This window comes from Cupressus sempervirens, chromosome 1, assembly GCF_028749045.1.
Source record: "Cupressus sempervirens isolate cs-2001-9-10 chromosome 1, ASM2874904v1, whole genome shotgun sequence".
NCBI lineage: Eukaryota > Viridiplantae > Streptophyta > Pinopsida > Cupressales > Cupressaceae > Cupressus > Cupressus sempervirens.
This window is the reverse complement of record NC_143118.1, coordinates 152192785-152198017: the sequence shown is the minus strand read 5'-3', so window position 1 is coordinate 152198017 and position 5233 is coordinate 152192785. Positions and strand designations below refer to the sequence as shown.

At 31.2% G+C, this 5233-nt stretch overlaps 1 long non-coding RNA gene across 1 annotated transcript; it reads left to right on the top strand.

Moving 5' to 3' along the window:
• Positions 1–4048: 4048 nt before the first annotated feature.
• Positions 4049–4825, top strand: LOC149576617 (uncharacterized). Its single transcript, XR_016361562.1, has 2 exons — positions 4049–4227; positions 4519–4825. It is a non-coding gene; the product is annotated as an uncharacterized LOC149576617 (long non-coding RNA).
• Positions 4826–5233: the final 408 nt, after the last annotated feature.

The window sequence follows — 5233 nt, the reverse complement described above, 5'->3', positions numbered from 1 at the left end:
TCCATACATGTGTGTCTTAAGGGGACATAGGAGTCGTAATAGGTTATACTATTTTTTATAGGTTATAATAAGTCTTAATATGTATTATTAGGATATAATAGGTCTTATTAGGTAATGATGATTCTTACATTACCAAATGACACATAACGACCTCATGATACATTTCTAGGTATTTTTATCCATATATATGTTAAGGGGACCTAAGGACTCCTACTAGGTCATTATGTCTGTTATAGGTTGTAATAGGTATTCATATGTTTACTAGCACATAATAGGTATTGTTAGGTAATAATGAGTCTTACATTACCAAACAACACATTAAGATCACTTATGTCAACTGCGTTTTTCAATACATTATCCATACATGTGTGTCTTAAGGGGACATAGGATTCGTAATAGGTCATACTATTTTTTATAGGTTCTAATAAGTCTTAATATATATTATTAGGATATAATAGGTCTTATTAGGTAATGATGATTCTTACATTACCAAATGACACATAACGACCTCATGATACGTTTCTAGGTATTTTTATCCATATATATGTTAAGGGGACCTAGGGACTCCTACTAGGTCATTACGTCTGTTAGAGGTTGTAATAGGTATTCATATGTTTACTAGCACATAATAGGTATTGTCAGGTAATAATGAGTCTTACATTACCAAACAACACATTAAGATCACTTATGTCAACTGTTTTTTTCAATACGTTATCCATACATGTGTGTCTTAAGGGGACATAGGAGTCGTAATAGGTCATACTTTTTTTTTAGGTTCTAATAAGTCTTAATATGTATTATTAGGATATAATAGGTCTTATTAGGTAATGATGATTCTTACATTATCAAATGACACATAACAACCTCATGATACATTTCTAGGTATTTTTATGCATATATATGTTAAGGGGACCTAGGGACTCCTACTTGGTCATTACGTCTGTTATAGGTTGTAATAGGTATTCATATGTTTACTAGCACATAATAGGTATTGTTAGGTAATAATGAGTCTTACATTACCAAACAACACATTAAGATCACTTATGTCAACTGCATTTTTCAATACGTTATCCATACATGTGTGCCTTAAGGGGACATAGGAGTCATAATAGGTCATACTATTTTTTTTAGGTTCTAATAAGTCTTAATATTTATTATTAGGATATAATAGGTCTTATTAGGTAATGATGATTCTTACATTATCAAATGACACATAACGACCTCATGATACATTTCTAGGTATTTTTATCCATATATATGTTAAGGGGACCTAGGGACTCCTACTAGGTCATTACGTCTATTATAGGTTGTAATAGGTATTCATATGTTCACTAGCACATAATAGGTATTGTCAGGTAATAATGAGTCTTACATTACCAAACAACACATTAAGATCACTTATGTCAACTACGTTTTTCAATACGTTATCCATACATGTGTGTCTTAAGGGGACATAGGAGTCGTAATAGGTCATACTATTTTTTATAGGTTCTAATAAGTCTTAATATGTATTATTAGGATATAATAGGTCTTATTAGGTAATGATGATTCTTACATTACCAAATGACACATAACGACCTCATGATACATTTCTATGTATTTTTATCCATATATATGTTAAGGGGACCTAGGGACTCCTACTAGATCATTACGTCTGTTATAGGTTGTAATAGGTATTCATATGTTTACTAGCACATAATAGGTATTGTCAGGTAATAATGAGTCTTACATTACCAAACAACACATTAAGATCACTTATGTCAACTGTGTTTTTCAATACGTTATCCATACATGTGTGTCTTAAGGGGACATAGGAGTCGTAATAGGTCATACTATTTTTTTTAGGTTCTAATAAGTCTTAATATGTATTATTAGGATATAATAGGTCTTATTAGGTAATGATGATTCTTACATTATAAAATGACACATAACAACCTCATGATACATTTCTAGGTATTTTTATCCATATATATGTTAAGGGGACCTAGGGACTCCTACTAGGTCATTACATCTATTATAGGTTGTAATAGGTATTCATATGTTTACTAGCACATAATAGATTGACCTTACTATCAACCTTAATAAAACTATATCCCATTTACTTTATTAACTTTCTTAACTCTAATTCAAACTACTAAATTAAGTCATGAGTTCTAAATTGTAAACTAACATTTGCTAACTAAACTCGTTTACTTATCTAGTAACAAATTTTTCTATCCCTATGTCCTAACTCTCATCTACACTCTCCATAATCATCAAAGCATTTACATCAAAATTTAGATTTTAGTCAAGAATTATATTTTTTTATTGCATGTATGTACATGTGTACACTTAGTTATCATTTAATCAAGAAATTTTATTTTATTTGTATTGCATATACATGTACATGTATGAATATTTATTTTTCACATTTGCATGAGCACATTATAATGTACATTAGATATGGTCTCTAAGATAATTTGTTTTAAAATACATATGTATGTTACATGATTGTTCATTTAGCACCATACATTTAATTTTGTGTATTTATATGTACATGTATTTCAAATTAAATTTAACTTTTAATTATTTTAATTTAAATAGACTTGTATGTTTATATTTGTATATATATGCATGTGCAGATCTCTAGATATTTATCACTCAGATTGTAGCTTCACATTCATATTCTCATATTTATTTTCTTATATACATTATGGCATTTGGTTCTGGGTATCGTGCTCTTGCATCCTCAGGGGATGCTAGTGTTCGTGGTGGGGGTCAGAGTTTTGAGTCTGGTACAACATGTAGATTGACCTCCTCCACCCATGATAGACAGCAGTTATTTAGAGATACAGTGGCGAGATTATCTCGTGCTATGTAGGTTTTGGATACCTCACTTTCCTCTTCTACCACCATCCCTAATAGGGAGAAGGTCATAGTGATGCGAGATGAGTTATTTCGTATCATTCAGATAGTTGAATCATACAACCCTTTTGATGATATGAGCATTGAGACATTTTATTCTTCTTTATCTCACAGTGTCACTGGCACTGTGAAGTACACACAAATTGACACTGAGGTTTCCACCGGCATGGTGAAAACCATGTTTCCATCTTATGCAGATTGTTGCAGAGTTAGAGGCTACTCTGTGACGAAGTGTACTGATCCACTCATCACACCATTGATGTATCCTTGTTGGTTGGCTACTCATCATAGATGGCCATAGAAGGATGAGTTTCCCCTATATTTCTACAAATAATTGTTTGCAAAATTTCATTTACACTATGATGTTGACTTACAGATTATCCAAGGCATGTTGGGCAGGCTCAGGGGAGACTTTCTGATAGATTTAGACCCACGAACACTCCTACACCTGTTAACAAATGAGCAATGGTGGGTCCAAACCTTTTGGTTATGTCGAGAGCTCCACAGATGGCTATTGTAGGTGAGAGTGTTCCTGATGACATAATTAGGACATAGATTTTTTCGAGCATCGCCACCATCACCACACAGTTACACGAGATTTTTTCTAATCGATGTAGTCGATATATGCTATGGTCTCGAGGTACTGCTCCCATAGCTGCATCATCTAGCACACCTGTTCATGATGATTATGGAGTTGCAGACATACCTTCTCCTGTAGACATTTCTGCAGTCTTAGAGGTAGATGAATTGCATTGTTTGGCATCATATTTAGCATTTGATCTTTTAGATGCATATTGAGCATTATCTACACTCTCAGGGATTCCACTTCGTGACATGAGCTCTCAAATTAGACATATTTTGTCACGTACAACAGTCCCAAAGGATTCACAGAGGCAAGAGGACATTCTTGCACCTTCTACTACTCCTACTGCTACATAGGCCCAGGCTACAGCACTAGCCCCAGCTACTCAGGACCCTACAACACCCCCCCCCCCCCCCCTACTCAGGATCTCAGTGGCACCATACAACCTAGTCTATTTACTTCCATGCTTTCAGATCAGGGCCGCACTGTTGACTTGGATGTTGATACTATTTTTTCATTACATGATTCAGATATCAGTCAGATCAGCAGATCATTACATAATGCTACGGTAAATATCTCTATATGTTTAGATTTATTTTTATGATAGTAAATAATATGTCTATATGTTTAAATTAATGTATATGTGTGTGTTTGTGTATGTGTTATAGGGTTTGAGTGATAGTATGTTACGTTTTGTTGATCTGCAGACACCGACAGATCCTACACGTCGTGAGTCCTAGGTATGTTACAATATATATATATATATATATATATATATATATATATATATATATATATATATATATATATATATATATATATATATATATATATATATATATATATATATATATATATATATATATATATATATATATATATATATATATATATATATATATATATATATATATATATATATATATATATATATATATATATATATATATATATATATATATACATGTAGATCTTGATATAATTTTTTTGTAGACATAATTAAATGGTTCACTTTTTATCATTTGACATAGGGTTCAGATGCAGCTGATAGACCCTTTTGGGGACAAGGCCCAGGATCAGGAGGGGGGATGTAGCTGATTAGATCATATGTGGCCTTTTATTTTATTACACACATGTTATGTCTAGATACATATTTATATGGATAGTTTGATGTTTTATATGTTATTTCCATATGCATACATTTTATATCCAGACACTTTGATGTCTTATATGTTATTTTCAGATACATGGTTTATATGGACACTTTGATCTTTTATATGTTATTTCTAGATACGTGTTTATATCATGGACACTAAATGATGTTTTATATGTTATTTCTAGATACATGTTTATATGGAGATTTTGATGTTTTATATATTTTATTTCCAGACATTTGATCTACATGATCTATTTTTATACATTTGATATGGGTGCATTATATTCTCCAAATATATGCACATCTATGTTATTGATCTTTTAATGTAGACGTCTATTTTATTGATCTTTTGATATCTTCATCTTTTATGTAACTTATGTATGTGTTATGCACATGTTTTTATATGTTATTCATATTTTCAATATTCAATTTTACATGTATATGTATAGTTATTCATCTTAATGCCTTAATCTAAGCGTAATTAACTATATAATTTTAATGGTCGATGTACATAACAATATAACATATATTTAATGACATGTCTTAATTAACTGTATAATTAACTATATTTAGTCTAATTATATTTAATG